The sequence below is a fragment of the Brachycentrus maculatus genome, unplaced genomic scaffold (genome assembly GCF_059751285.1).
Source record: "Brachycentrus maculatus isolate JH-2025_06_01 unplaced genomic scaffold, ASM5975128v1 h1tg001130l, whole genome shotgun sequence".
NCBI classification, from domain to species: Eukaryota; Metazoa; Arthropoda; class Insecta; order Trichoptera; family Brachycentridae; genus Brachycentrus; species Brachycentrus maculatus.
The window spans coordinates 1-17,183 of NW_028281828.1; the positions used below are offsets into that span (position 1 = coordinate 1).

The 17,183-nt window shown below is 28.9% G+C and overlaps 1 non-coding gene across 1 annotated transcript; it reads right to left on the reverse strand.

The window, feature by feature from the left end:
* Positions 1-607: 607 nt before the first annotated feature.
* TRNAM-CAU (transfer RNA methionine (anticodon CAU)) lies at positions 608-679 on the reverse strand. The gene has a single exon. It is a non-coding gene; the product is annotated as a tRNA-Met (tRNA).
* Positions 680-17,183: the final 16,504 nt, after the last annotated feature.

A 17,183-nucleotide genomic window follows, 5' to 3' on the forward strand; every position in this document is an offset into this window, starting at 1 on the left:
GAAACCGATTTTTTTTATTGATTGGAAATTGACTGAATGGGATAAAACAATTTGACTGGTTTAGAAAAATATTAATTTTGTAATCATCTTTATTCTCAAAAATAAAAATACACTTTTCTAATAAAATGTGCATGTATACAAAAGCATGGATGCTTAATAAAAACTTTCTCAATCCAACATAGATTGCTTTTATGAACTCATATGTACAGTGTCATGAGATTGATCATATATCTAGGAATATCCCAATGTAATTCAAATGAGCAGTGTGGTTTGCCAATTATTTGTGGCATGGTGAATGTTTCACGTGTGTGATCACTTTCTTCAATAGCCTAACGTCTAAGTGATTCTAAAAACTATTTTCGGCTTATGCAACACCACTAATCATCTTTGACTTTAAAAGTTTTATAGCCTATACCTTTATCTACTAGTGAGTGGATATGCTCTTTACGTTTAAAGTTACCAAAATTTTTAATGTAATTTATGAAAATTACTGGCAAAAACACTAGCGAAGTGATCACCTAACCAGCTTACGACAGGTCATAAAGACAACCCAGATTTTTAACATTATTTAGACACATTCTAAAATGTTGTGAATAAAAAAAATCTCTAGCAGAACGTGGTTTCGATCCACGGACCTCTGGGTTATGGGCCCAGCACGCTTCCGCTGCGCCACCCTGCTTGTTCACGACTTCACAAAATTCGGATATATTTTGAAATATAGATATATTCATAAAATTATATTATTTTAGCAACTTAAGCTCTCTTAATGATATATATTCTTGATATGAATGATAACGATTTGAGTGTGTCCAAATACTTGTTCACAAATCTGAATTATCCCCAATTATAGGAGTTATTTTTCATATTATTTTTTCACATCTCATCAAAAATGAAGAAGAATATGGAAGTCTGGGCATTTACGGGACTGACGACCGTCATAGGCTGGTTTAAGTGTTCAGTTTACACATGTGTAACATTCACCAATCTACCCATTATTGACAACCACACTAATCAAATTCTTGGAAATTCTTAACATAAGATCCAATTTCGAAAATATGTTCTTGAATCACTAGAACTTCACTTTAGACATCTATTGGTGAGATAAGTAGTTCTTTTTTAGCAGAAACTCAATTAAAATGTTTTTATTTATTTATTGAATGTTACACTTTGTAAATTGATCACTTAAACCAGCCCATGACGGTCATCAGCCCCGTAAATGCCCAGACTTCCATATTCTTCTTTATCTTTGATGAGATGTCAAAAATTAGAATATATATTTTTTATCTTCTTCTTTAACCCTTACCTGTACCTAGTGGTCCACAGAGCAATGCATCGTATAAGTAGTGTTACCTTGATCATGAAACACACTAAAAAATGTTATTAGCCTTGTGCTTCAGATATCAGTCTATAGTATTAATAAAAACAAAATATTCAATAAACTGTAAATCAAACCTCCAGAGCGGTAGCCTGACTCGCTAACGACTACAAAATGAAATTTCATTATTTTTTTACAAATAAACATTTTCAGCTATTTTTGATGAAGTTTGTTTTTTTTTTAAATATCATTCAATTCTCTTTATTTTCAATTGAAAATCTAAATTTTCAATTATGTAACCAAACCAAGTTAAAAGGTTATATATATATATATATATATATATATATATATATATATATATATATATATATATATATATATATATATATATATATATATATATATATATATATATATATATATATATATATATATATATATATATATATATATATATATATATATATATATATATATATATATATATATGTATATATATATATATATATATATATATATATATATATATATATATATATATATATATATATATATATATATGTGTATATATATATATGTGTGTGTGTGTGGTGTGTGTTAGAGAAAGAGATGAAAAAAGAAAAAGCTTTTATTTATCGTTCAATATTTATAAAAAATCGAGGGTACTAAGGGTGACATACTCGATACTCGTATATGTACACGAACTAGTTTAAAAACTTGGACGCTGGGGCTGCTAAAATTTATTTTGTAAATTAATAGCATTGATAACTTTGTGGTATGGTAATATAACACACTCATTATCATTCATCGTTTACTTTGTAATACAATTTTTAAAAACTCTTATTACGGGTTTTGGAAAACCATTACATCAAAAGGTCATTAAAATAAAAATGTAACTATTTGACATTTGTATAAAAACAAAATTTTGGAAGAGAGAAAATTTTATTTAAATAAATAAAAATAATTTATACAAACCTCAAATCGTAATAATTTTATTTTAATGACCTGATGGAATAAATTTCCGAAACCGGCAGTCACGAATAAGTGTTTATAAAAGTGGTATTACACAAAGTAAACGATGAATGATAAAAAGAGAGTTACTGCTAAAATGTAGAAAATTTCTTGAAAAAAAAGTTATAAAAGAAATAAATTTCATCAATGTATATACTATTTACAGTACATACTTTTCTTGCTTCTCTCAGAATTGAATAAGGTTCCGGAAAATCTCGCCAGGCGGTATCTGCGCATGTACTTAGAAAATAATTCTCATTACTTTGTAGCCTAGGGGTAAAAAGCTCTAAGTTAAGTTCATACGACCCCGTTTAACAGATCTGGGGTAAACTTCTTCACTATTACAGCCTCCGAATGAAGCGGCTGAAATCGCAGAGCCCTTTTCCGTACCTAAAATAATAAGAGATATCTTTAAATGTTTTGAAGATGGTTAGATTTTTTGTTTTATGTATTAATTTTAAAATCAAACACTGATTTTTTGAGTGTAGAAATTCGTATTTTATTTTTAAAAAAGGCATTTTCAAACGAATGTGAAAATTAAATAGACTGGCGGTCCTTATGTAGTTTTAAAATTCTAGGTACTTCAATAATAGTTTTTAGATGTGTAATAATTTATAGGAGACACAACAGTAGGTAATGGGGGATGTAGGTACGTACACATATATTTATTTCCTGGGAAAGGAAGAATATTTTGACATGGCAATTTGTGAGTGAATTAATGTCTTAAAGCCAAATACAATTGTTGGTAATATTATTTTTAAGAATTTATGTATGTAGATATAATTGTAATAAAAATTATTGGTTTTTCAATAACGCATTATGGAAGCGTTTACATAGAGAGAAATGATGTATATATACACTTCTTATATATATATATATATATATATATATATATATATATATATATATATATATATATATATATATATATATATATATATATATATACTTTGTAGTTTAGTACCTTATCTGGATTTTTTTTATACTGGTTATCTTACTTACAATATTTTAAGACAATATTTGTATATTATTGAATTTAATTAAAGGGACAAAATACACTTATTGATACAAAATACGATGTTAACTGAAAACCATTATCAACGCCAATTTAGGTCAAAGGGGTTACTAAGTAAACAAAGGGGTTTTATTAGGGGTAACTCGGAATTAATTTTAAGACGCTGAAACTACTTGAACGACAATACAATATTCATGTTAACTTCTAGAAAACAGGATTAGGACAGTTGAATTGTTAAAAAAATAGAAGAGGTAAAAATAATTTCATTAATTGATTCGACAGTATTGAACTTTAATTCAAATTTTACTCGATAATTACCACTATTTCTTGAAACCTATTGTGACACGTGTTACAATGCAATCCGCGTCATATTCAAACACCGTATGTGAAACTAATTCTAAATGATGCGGAATGTATCGAAACAGCTGTTATAAAAGATTATAAGAAATAATTAATTAAAATCATGTTAGATTTACATTCATACTTGTCAAAATATTTACCCATCTTGTCCATGTATACCAATTGAAAAATGCGAAAGCGTAAAATATCTAGGAATATACATAGACAAAAGACTTTGCTGGGAACCTCACGTAGCGTATTTGGTACCAAGACTACGAAAATTAGCACACGTGTTCTTGGTGCTGCGTAGCATACTTGATCCCTCTATCCTCAAAGAGGTCTATTACGCTCTGTTCCAATCTATAATTCTACATGGAATTATTGGCTGGGGCGGAGGTGCCAAAACCACGCTAGACCCTATTTTCAAAGTACAAAAACTTATCCTAAGAATAATAAATAAATGTAACTCGACACACCCTTCCAATGAGCTATTTACAAGCTATACGGTACTAGACGTACGGCAACTGTTCGTCAAGGAAGTACTGATTCACTTCTGGAATAAAATGGAAAAGGTTAGAACGCAACAAACTATTCGAACCCGGGCAGCATTAAATAAAAACTACATTGGGCCAGCCATTAAAACAAGTTTTGCCCAAAAAATTTTTTCATTCCTCGCTCCAAAAATATTTAATTTGCTGCCCGAAACCATTAAGATTTCCAGGAGTGATCAGGTCTTTAAGAACAGTGTCCGTCGATGGTTACTTAACATTGGAAGGGACAAGGTGGAAAGTGAATTAATTAAAGTCCAGGTGTAATTATCACACTAAAAAACCTTAAAACATAAATTAGTTTTGTATCTCCTGTATGTTATGTTTATAATCTAATCATTAAAAAAAATATATGTATATTAAAAATTTTAAAAAAATATATATAAACTTGTATTACCATGTTAGTATTCGGCTCAACACAGGCCATGCCTAAAGAGCCGTAATACGTATAATAAATGTGTATATGAAATGAATATGTATATTGAATGTATCTATGTATTATGAAAATAAATAAATAAATAAAATTAAAAAAAAAAAAATTAAATTTAAGTTTATACTGATATTTCTTGCTGGAACTGCATTTTATATAATAAAATAACAACTAAGTATGTAATTTTTTTCATCAAGCTGGTCAAATAAAATTCATGTGAATAAAAAATTACAAAGTGGTTATTTTATTATAAAAATCATTTAATTAAAAATGAGGAAAAATATTACACTGAGTTAAATTATAATTTAGTTCCAAAATGTATGTTATAAGAAAAAGTGGTATTTTCAATGTGGTATATGGAGAAATTATGGAAGACGTCGATGATTTCGTATATTTGGGAAGTACGTTTTCTAGGGATGCAGATTGCTATAGACATCGAAAAGAGAGCGAATGCTGGGAACAGAGTGCATGGTTCACTGAAATTAGTTATAGCAAATAAAAGTCTATCGCCGAAAGCGGCGTTAGCTGTGTATAACAGAGCCCTGGTTCCAACCCTTACGTAGGAAGTGAAGCGTGAAGTTAGCAAAATAATGATGAAAGTAGACTAAATGCAATTGAAATGAAATTCCTTAGATGAATATGATACATGTTCGAATGGTGATATACTGAAAAAACACATGGATGAGAAAAGCATTATACACACAATTAACAATGGTATGTTGAGAGTAGGAGCAAAGGAAGACCGAGAAAAACTTGACATGCTACTTGAAAAGCGTTAAGGTCAGGATTCGAAATAATTACCGGATATTTGTGATATATGAATACGGAGTAGGTAAATAATGTTTTCAAAGAAAAGTGTGGCGAGCTATGATCTCTGCTTACCTCTGCGTGAAGCACCGTGGTGGTTAGTTTCGGTATTTATCAAGTAAAATTGATTTTTAGGACTGGAAATAATGCTTCTTTTTTTCTTCGTAAAGATTTTTGCCATAATTATTCAGCGATAATTTGATTACTTTTTGAATTTAAGTAAAACTAAATATCTGAAGGTTCATTTATTTCCATTATCGCTCGGCTGTCAAATGAACGCCCAAGAATTAAAACCTTCCCTTAAAATTTCCTCCTTAAATATTACCTCAATTTCTGTCAGGCTTCCGCGGAGTAACAAAAAAATAATCTCCACTCGTCGTGAAAAAAAGTGTCATAAAATCCATTATAATTACTGGTGCTTTGGAAAGCTCTTAAAGGAAAAGCTACGCTAGTCGTTAAAGGAATATTGAGCGACTAATTAACCCCTTAAATCGCGAAGGCTCCGATTGTAAAGCTCGCGAGATCATTAAACCTCCGGCGCCTAATCGCCGTAACACCTGTTACACTGGAGAAAGCTCAGGAAAAACTGCGGTACGAAATGCTACAGCCCCTATGAATTTTATTGCAGAATGCAAAGTGAATTAATTAAATAACAGCGAACTATTTAATGGTGGAGTGTATTGATGAGGGTGAGGGAGTATCAAACGCATTGGAATGCAAAAACAAAGGGGTGATTTAATTTAATATGTTAATCAGTTCAATTATAAGCTATATAATTTATAAATTCCAAAAAAATGTATTTGTTTTTAGACGTTTTTAAGTTTGTGCTATAAATTTCTCTCTTTGTTAAGTACAAAAGGTTACTCAAATCAACTGTAGACGCTTCTGATAGCTCACACATTAACGAACGTGTCAATTATATGATAGCATGACCAATGATGGGTCGAGAGCCCTGTCGAAACCCAGACATCTACATTTATAATTAAAATGTAACCTTGTTTTAAAATCACTTTAAATATATATATATATATTTTTAAATATTTTTTTTTTAACCGGTAGACAATAAAAGCATACAAAAATATGTCTTCGGACACCCGACATGAAGTTACGTTGCTATTTGATATCTATGCGCTTGCTTTCGGTAATTCTGCTTTGAAAATGGAATCAAGTTTTGTTTGCCCTTTTAAAGTTTGCTATTTTTTTTTAAAATCAACTCTAAAATTGTGAATATACAAAGTTGAACTTTGTCATCTGACGAATAGTCAATATTTGTCATTAGGTCGTTGAGATGTGATCTTACTACTGATAACATTATTTTTGCCGGTGTTATTTTTGCTCTGGCTAGGTGTAGTCTACGAGCAGAGGGCCATTATGCCTCAAATTCTAGTGTATGACGTGATTACCATTATATTGACAGGATTATTAAAAAATAAAATTTGACCGGTTTTTATCCATTATATTCCGGTTTTACTGTAAAACAGTAAAACCGGAAGTATAATAAAACATTTATCTTATTACGTTAAATTAAGCATATCTCTCACTCCTTTCAACAACGTCATATTTCAAAAATCGTAAATTTTCAGTTTTGCATGTTTTCGGAACGCCCAGAAAATGTACTATATCCCAGCAAAAGCGGCATATTTTTCACTTAATATTTACCCGCTACAGAGCAAAATGGTTTGTTTTTGCATTTTAAAGAAAAGGTATTGTTTACTTATTTGTTTAAATATACTAAATATTTTTCAAATAGAGAAAAAACACTTAGGTTTTACATAAAAAGATATGTTGCACAGTAAAAAATTCAATAAGTGGCTTGATATTTATATTTAAAACATTTTATAATATTTTTAATATGATATTTTATAATATGATCTCCTGAAAAATCAAGTTTTTTGAAATATGACGTTGTTGAAAGGAGTGAACGATATGTGAGACCATGTAATTGTTCTTGAAATAAAACCCGAGACTTTACTTATAACTACATATTTTTTATAATTTTTATACATACGTACATCTTTAATTCTAATAACCAGTCGTATTTACTGATGGGGATGTGTGATAGGTACATGCGTTTATATGTGAGGCTATGCAATTGTCCTTAAATAAATTTGAGCGATATGCAAGCCTTATTTATCGTATAAAAAGATAATGTTAGTTATTATAAGGGACTGATTGAGGTAATGCTAAACCCAATCGCTGGTCAAATACAACAAAAGTGTAAGGGCGATATAGGTATTGATTAATTCTTGTATACATTACACGGAACTTAAATAATCCGCTTTATGTATGATTTCATTTGTACTTTAGAAGGGCCGAATAATTATTATATAATGTTGAATTTGGTAAGCACCCATAGAATTTTCAAAAACTTAATGCTTTGTTGAGGACTTTAGTCTTAGAACGTCTTGAAATCATGGTTGGCATTTTTTTTAAAATTTAATAAACACGTAAAATATACAAAACAGGAAAGCTATTTTTAGAATCATTTTGAGGATATTTTTTAAAATCGTTAATACTATATATTATATCATTTATTTCAAATAAACGAAATTTATGTTTAATATCAGATAATTTCAAACAGAAGAAACTTGTTCTTTGTCTACTCCTTATTCACAAATGATAGTGCATGTGGAACTGCATCGTATTGATGCTGTATTATCATCGTTAATTATACTAAGGTAAGTTATAAGAATTAAGCATTGGGATATTAAATAAATATGAGAGTAAAAATCACATATTTCTCCACAGCTATCGAACCTTGAACTTTGCTACCCTAACTCAAAGCATTAACCATTATGAATTGAAGATAAAAAAACAATTACATAAACATACATCACACATACACACACAGGGTGAATTTTTTTTACAAAGACGCAGTTGCGTGGCGTTCTATTCTCTGTGCCTTGGCTTGCGGGGAAGCGGCGTGATGGTTAGTTAGTTAGAAAACAACAGCTTTTTATGTTGTTATTGTAGACTTGTATTATTATTCAGTAAGTTAGTTTCATTATATATCCCACCTACCTATGTATGTTTATAATCATACATATAAATATATATCTTAGGAACCCTAATTGTCTACAAAATCATGTCTTTCTGAAATCTTCCTAATCGGGAGATAAGAAATGAGGATCACCTCCTTAATTCCTTGCCCGATCGTATCTACATATCGGTAGTATATATATATATATATATATATATATATATATATATATATATATATATATATATATATATATATATATATATATATATATATATATATATATATATATATATATATATATATATATATATATATATATATATATATATATATATATATATATATATATATATATATATATATATATATATATATATATATATATATATATATATATATATATATATATATATATATATATATATATATATATATATATATATATATATATATATATATATATATATATATATATATATATATATATATATATATATATATATATATATATATATATATATATATATATATATATATATATATATATATATATATATATATATATATATATATATATATATATATATATATATATATATATATATATATATATATATATATATATATATATATTTATATATATATATATATATATATATATATATATATATATATATATATATATATATATATATATATATATATATATATATATATATATATATATATATATATATATATATATATATATATATATATATATATATATATATATATATATATATATATATATATATATATATATATATATATATATATATATATATATATATATATATATATATATATATATATATATATATATACTACCGATATGTAGATACGATCGGGCAAGGAATTAAGGAGGTGATCCTCATTTCTTATCTCCCGATTAGGAAGATTTCAGAAAGACATGATTTTGTAGACAATTAGGGTTCCTAAGATATATATTTATATGTATGATTATAAACATACATAGGTAGGTGGGATATATAATGAAACTAACTTACTGAATAATAATACAAGTCTACAATAACAACATAAAAAGCTGTTGTTTTCTAACTAACTAACCATCACGCCGCTTCCCCGCAAGCCAAGGCACAGAGAATAGAACGCCACGCAACTGCGTCTTTGTAAAAAAAATTCACCCTGTGTGTGTATGTGTGATGTATGTTTATGTAATTGTTTTTTTATCTTCAATTCATAATGGTTAATGCTTTGAGTTAGGGTAGCAAAGTTCAAGGTTCGATAGCTGTGGAGAAATATGTGATTTTTACTCTCATATTTATTTAATATCCCAATGCTTAATTCTTATAACTTACCTTAGTATAATTAACGATGATAATACAGCATCAATACGATGCAGTTCCACATGCACTATCATTTGTGAATAAGGAGTAGACAAAGAACAAGTTTCTTCTGTTTGAAATTATCTGATATTAAACATAAATTTCGTTTATTTGAAATAAATGATATAATATATAGTATTAACGATTTTAAAAAATATCCTCAAAATGATTCTAAAAATATATATATATATATATATATATATATATATATATATATATATATATATATATATATATATATATATATATATATATATATATATATATATATATATATATATATATATATATATATATATATATATATATATATATATATATATATATATATATATATATATATATATATATATATATATGTATATATATACATAAAACAAATTATTTAATTTCACAAGTTTTCTTTTGCTTTCCTGTAAAATTTGGTCTGAGACAGATATACCCCTTTGCCTTTACACTACCAATACATACAATTACACCTCGAAGTGATGTCACCTCAGTGTGATTTTTTTAAATTACTGTACCCTTGTGCCAACCCTGATCGAAGCACACAGACGGGGAAACAAGCACACATACACACGTGTGTTATTGTTCTCCGCGGTTCGGTATTGTCTCCTTTATACACAGGGCTGTGTTCCCGGCTACTGCGGTGCCTGCAGCTGACAGCAGTACTTACAACTTCGCAAGTATTTATTGTTCACGGGCCGTAGCTATGAGTCCTCCACACCACTAGGGCTTGCGTGTTTTGTGCCATCGGACTGTACCAATAAGAATAACACTTTGTTTGGCCGCCTAGCGTTATCGGGCTTAACTGTATTGTGAGATAAATTAAAAAAATATATATTTATTGGAAAACCAACAAAAAAATTGATAATAAAACTCCATTATAGGTTTTCATTTAAAAATCTTAAGTACAAGTGTATTATATTTATATTATTTTTTGACATCTCATCAAAGATGAAGAAGAATATGGAAGTCTGGGCATTTCCAGACATCCATATTCTTCTTTATCTTTGATGAGATGTCAAAAAATAATATGAAAATAACTCCTGTAATTGGAGATAATACAGATTTTGTGAACAAGTATTTGGACACACTCAAAATGTTGTATTATATTTATACTTATTTGAAGCACTAACTTTGGCAAATTTTCCCATGATCTAATAAAAAAACAATCAATCATTTGATAAAAATAAAGGTTTAAATATATTACACACATACAAGAGAGGACTTTAATTAGATTACGTAGAAATATCAGATATTTAAAAGGCAATTAATTATAATTTACAACTAATAAATACACAAGTAAATGATTTTTCTAAAAGCCCATTATTAAATATGTTTCCAAGCACTCATCATCCCTGATCCCTTTTGACTGTGACTGCTAATCAACACAAAAAATAAAGCCACTTGAGATCTACCCAAGCTCCTTTGCCTAACCGTCAAAAAATTATGAATTTTGTTAAGTAGATAGTGTTTTAGTATTAATCAGTCTCGATAAGAAAGCGGTTAGCTTCGAAACCGGTAGACATTATAATTAAGTTACAATGAAATATGTAAAGCGATTTTATAATAGAGTTACATTTTAATTATTTATTATAATATATTTTTTAAACATCCCGGCGCATATAAACGTGTATTTATTTAATAATAACAAGTGATTTTTTCGTTTTAATATTTATTTAGTGATATTTATTTAATATTTACTCTTGAATGATACCAGAAGCGGAGGGCTGAACACTGATATATTTTTATTTGTTTTTCAGTCTTGTTAACCTTTATCCCATGTTCCAAAATGAGTAATGGAAATAACTTATAGGGAATATTACATGTTTAACTTTTGTATATGTTAAAATAAATAAATGTATTTTTTAAACCTTTATCCGCATCCCAATGGTGCTCAGTGCACTGCATCATATAAAACCAGTGTTATCTTGATCGTTAACATATGAAGGAAAGGTGATCATTCCTGCTCTTCAGGTATCAGTCCGGTGTAGTAAATATTAGTATGAAAATCGGTTAAACATTTATTTCACCACCCCTCTAGGAATCGAACTCGGGACCCCAGTACAGTAGCCGAGCGTGCTGACCATTACACTACGTAGGCGGAAAAATTAAAGAGCAAAAAATTAACAGGTCGTAATCCTTATCAATGCCTTGATTTCCATATTCCATCAATGGACTTAACCGTCTTTGTTGAGTTTTCAATTGATATTTTAATACAATAAAAATATATTGTTCCATAACCCTTCCCCCTTCCCTGTATTTATTAACCTATATACACCCCTAAATATTTTTATTCGTTCGTCTTAATTTTTACCAGAAGATGAAAACATCTGTAAGTTGTCGAAACTAGTCGTATATATAAATAAAACTCATTAAGTGGTATATTCAAGTGTTTAAATTAAAAAAAATCAACATATCATTCCACAAAGTTAATGCCGAATCAATAAATAATTGATACAATATTGAAAAACGACGATTGAAGAAAATGTCCATATTTTAATTCGCCTCATTTACATTAAATCAAATCTCATATACCGAAGAAGCATGAATTCAGACCTGAAACTGCATCATCTTGTGCATTCTGATACTCATATATCCTGAAAACGTTACAAAACTCATTAAAACGCCCGCGGTTTGTCTCGGGATTCGAAATTTCATACGTGATTGTTTACTTGCATACTTCTTTTACTAAACCCCCAAAACTGTGAAGCGAATAAAATTTTCTATATATAATTTTAAAAAAAAGGAAATTTAAGCACAGGAGCTTAGTTTTGTTATTACAGAGAACTGCGTTATGAATTTTCAGATTGTTAAAGTAGAAATGACAAAATGAATTAAAATGATTTAAAACAAATATATTTGATTATGTCTAATTACTTTTTCACAAATCTGGGTTCCTACACTTAGGATTTATTTTACATTTTTAGCATCCCAACATAGATGAAGAAGAGTTTGATTGTCTGGATATTTACATGGCTGGTTAAGTGATCACTTTACACATGTGCAACATTCACCATTCTACCCATGATTGACAACCACACTTCTCAAATTTTAGAAGATGATGCATATATTATCAAGCTCATTACATTCCATGATTGAGTTCACAACAGCCATCTTTGATTGGATTTCTAAAACTTTATTTAGCAGAGACACTTTATCTCTTAATTTTAGGAAAAAATGCTAGATCATACCTAGGAGAAATACAATTTAGATATTTATTTATTAATCTTTATTTCAAACTTAAAGGTAGAGTTTGCAAGGAAAAATATTATTTATAAAATTAGTAAAACTATAACATTGTTACTGTCCATTTTTATTTTTGGCACTATTTACCTAACAGGTTTCAACAGGATCAACTTGTCTATATGGAAAAATATGTATCCATCCTTAAAAAAGACAAGGTGCTTGTTGAAACCGATTGAAAAAATAGTACTAAAAATTGATGTGGTTAAAAACAATATTATAAAGAGTTTTGTTTATTTTACAAAGAAAACTTAGGGTTACAAACTTTACCCTACGGTTTGAAATAAAGATTAATAAATACAAAATTTCCTCTAAAACTGAATATTTGTAGTATTTTTGCGGTATGGTAAAAAAATTAAAATTAAAAGCAAATTATCACAAAAAATAAAAATAATCACTTCCCTTAATGCATTTGATTAACATTTTATGTAGCTGCAAGTGTGTGAAAAGTGCTATGGTAGTGACGTATAGTATTTTTAATAAAAATTTTACTTAGTAAATACCACTATTTCTTAAAATCTACTATGACACGTGTTTAGATGCAATCCGCACCATTTTCAAACACCGTATGTGAAGCTAATTCTAAATTTTCAAGTTGGGTCCTTGGGACGTTGAAGGTTGAAGAGCTGTTTCTTATTTTTATGTATTTATTTAATTTTTATTATACATATTTTTTATTTCTTTTGATTACGGTTATATCAATAGGGGCGATGGTTTAGTCATTGTCATATTGTTGATTATGAGTTCATTGTTACTTATATTTTGTCGAATTTCTTTTAAAAATGGAAGGTTTTACCACAAAGTGACTGCCGAATCAATTAATGAAACGTGTAGTATTGTTTGCATGCTGGCGTAGTGATTGTCCTGACGAGAGATGTGTATGTCTTGAAATCAGTAGACAAAAATCTTGGTGAGTAGTCATATACTAACATTACTCACATAAGAGGAAAAAAATATTAAAAAGTAAAAATAAAACTTGGTTACTGTCACCAAAGTTTGACAATCGTAACTACTCCTAATAGCACAAGACAAGTTTCGCGACTTGCCCGACTTGCATTGACATTTTAAATTGTTTGTATCCTCAAAGCATAAAACTTGGGTTCATCGCATGAAGTTTAAAGATCTCTTATGAAAACTGTCATCTGGAGCACGCTTTACTTTATTCACAAACCATATATCCCTTTGTAATATCACGTAGATCCGACAACAACAAAAAACTATATAGCATACTCACATCTGGGATTAAAACAAATTAATTCTCATCTCAATATATCGATATTAATGTGAATAAATTTAAACATAAGATCAAAGGGTAACATTTGGCTCCCATGCTGGAAGGCCCCGGGTTCGATTCCTAGGGGCTTAAATAAAATAAAAATACGACCATTAGTCCATTTGATCTTCACATTAGTTTGAGAATGCTATTACATACACAATCAATTGTCACAATTTTTATTTCAATGTGTTTTTCACAATATAATACAACTTAGTAGACTCTAAAAATCGGTGTTTGATTTTAACATTTAAAATACATATAAGCTAAAAGAAGTAAATATGTTTTTTCATTCTAACATTTATTTGATATTTTCTTGAAATTATTAAAGAAACATGAAATTAAAGTATTTTTTTTAAAAAGAGATGCTTATTTTCTGTTGCGATTACCTTTATTTTGACATTTTTATTTTCAACTTTATTTTGGCACCAATATTTTTTTCCATTTTAATTCAAATTCCACTCAGTAAATACCGCTTTTTATTAAAATCTATAGTGACACGTATTTTGATGCATTCTGCATCATTTATACCGTATATAGTGTTTGAAAATGATGCGGAATGCATCAAAACACGTGACACTATAGATTTTACTAAATAGTGGTATAAAGTGAAACTTTAAATAAATATGGATATCCTTTATCCCAAAATGACTGCCGAATTAGTTAATAAAATTATAAACGTTTAAAAATAAACGATTTTATTCAAACCCGTAAATGGAATCCATCTACCGAAACTATTCGTAACAAAATACAACTCAAATGGTGTAAAACAAGTGTTTTATTTATTTATTTTTATTTTTATTTGGCATAACAACAGCAACACATGTAAAACAAAACAATTAAAAGATATACATTAAACAAGCCAATTATAGCTAACCACAGAAACATAACTTAATTATAACTTATAACTTAATCATATCTTAGCAAAAAAGAAATAATAACCTAAATAATAAATTTTATTTCGTATAATATTATAGATACGGTTGAGCAAAAAGTTATTAAAGTTTTACTGTATTGATGCTACGACAATTACGTAGCAATAAAATTCTTGATTTTCCTGCCAATATTTCAGGGATGATTTTTAAATGCTGGAATAAAAATGAGTTATCTCTTTCCGCTCGATAAAATTCAGCATTGTTTCAAGTTTTCTCCTCAAACAAAACAGTTAACTGTATAAAACGTTTTGTTGGTTCTGTGTGTATGTATTTTTTATTATGTTCAGGAATATTGTCCACAATCGTTGCAGAAACTGGACCATGACAGACGTCACAAAAGATATGGAACATATGTATGTGGAACACGTGCAATATAACGTATGTGGAAAAACTTCACCCACTGGGAAAATATGACGCAACACACGGAGATAATAAAGATCCGTAATGCATTATATATATTTACATTTTTTTTTTCATTTTGTTTTCTCGTTTCTCTTGTAACATATTATTCGATCATTTGGTTGTCTGATACTGTCAGTCTTGCACTCGTCTATGGCTCCAAATGCTGGACGATGTATAACACCTACTCTAAGCGACTAGAAACTGCTGAAATGCAAATGCTCAGATAGTCAGCTGAAGTATCTCTTGGAGATAAATCTCAGAGAAAATTAAAAAAAAAGAGTTCACGCATTCGTAGAAGCCTGGGTGTAACATCAATAGTAAGGTAAAGAAAAAGCTATTGAGATGGTATAGGCACAAAAAACGTTGAGAACTTGAACATATTGTAAACCAGGCGAACGCCTTGATTCTTTCTCTAAAAACATCCAGAGGAAAAAAACCAAAAATTTTATGGATGCTACAGAAAAATAACATAATTCAAAGGCATGACCTAGGTGACCTTGTATATGATAGAATAACCTACAACCTGAGGACGAGGAGAGCTGACCATAACAGTCTACAATGATGATAAGTTGGTATGAAACCAGAAAGAAGTTGACTTATATAATAATAATTGAGAGCAGTATGCCTGTGTAATAAAAGAGTACATTAATGCACAGAAATATCGTAGTCATACAGGAGAAAGTGACCAAGTGCATTTTTTTACAAAAACGTATTCATTGACTATTTGATATCTTACTAGCTTAATATTGTCCTGAAAAAATTCCCAAAGGGTTTTAAACTTGGAAGTATATAATATTGACTTGTTAAAAATGACTTAATGCATTGATGTTTGTTTTCTTGACTTGAAAAGTGACTTAAATGGCCCTCCTGAACATTTAACGTTTTGTTAGTTGGTCACTTTCTCCTATACGGCTACGATATGTGTTATATACTATTAATGATGTTTTGTGAGCTTCAGTGCTTATGTAATTTACTATGCTCTTGACAAAAATTTGATGGAGCAAGGAAGAATAATTTGGTTGGTATCACATTGTAATTATTTCAATTTATTTCGTGAGACCATTTAGTGTCCATCCGTATTCAATTCAAAAGAAAACATCGTAAACAGGAAAACGGAATGACATTTATCAAGTCGAGAGTTCAAGCAAATGATCATCACAGCGGTTGTACTTCGTAAGAAGCCAGTCGGTTCAACGAAGATGCATGCACGTTGAAGTTAGGAAGTTGGCATAACTCTTCCAGACAACGCACGAGGAGCTAGTACTGAGCACTGTGTTCTGTGTAAGTGCTGGATGGGTAGCGTATTTCCAAAATATGCCAAATCACAATTCGTATGACGCAGCACCATGTGTATGAACATTTCTTTTGTTGCATTTTCGTAAAATACTACCTCAAGATAACAAGGATGATGAAAATGATCGATATAAAATGAAAAAAATAAGCATCGTCAACCGATCTCGGAGCATTGAGAAGGCGACGTATTATTAC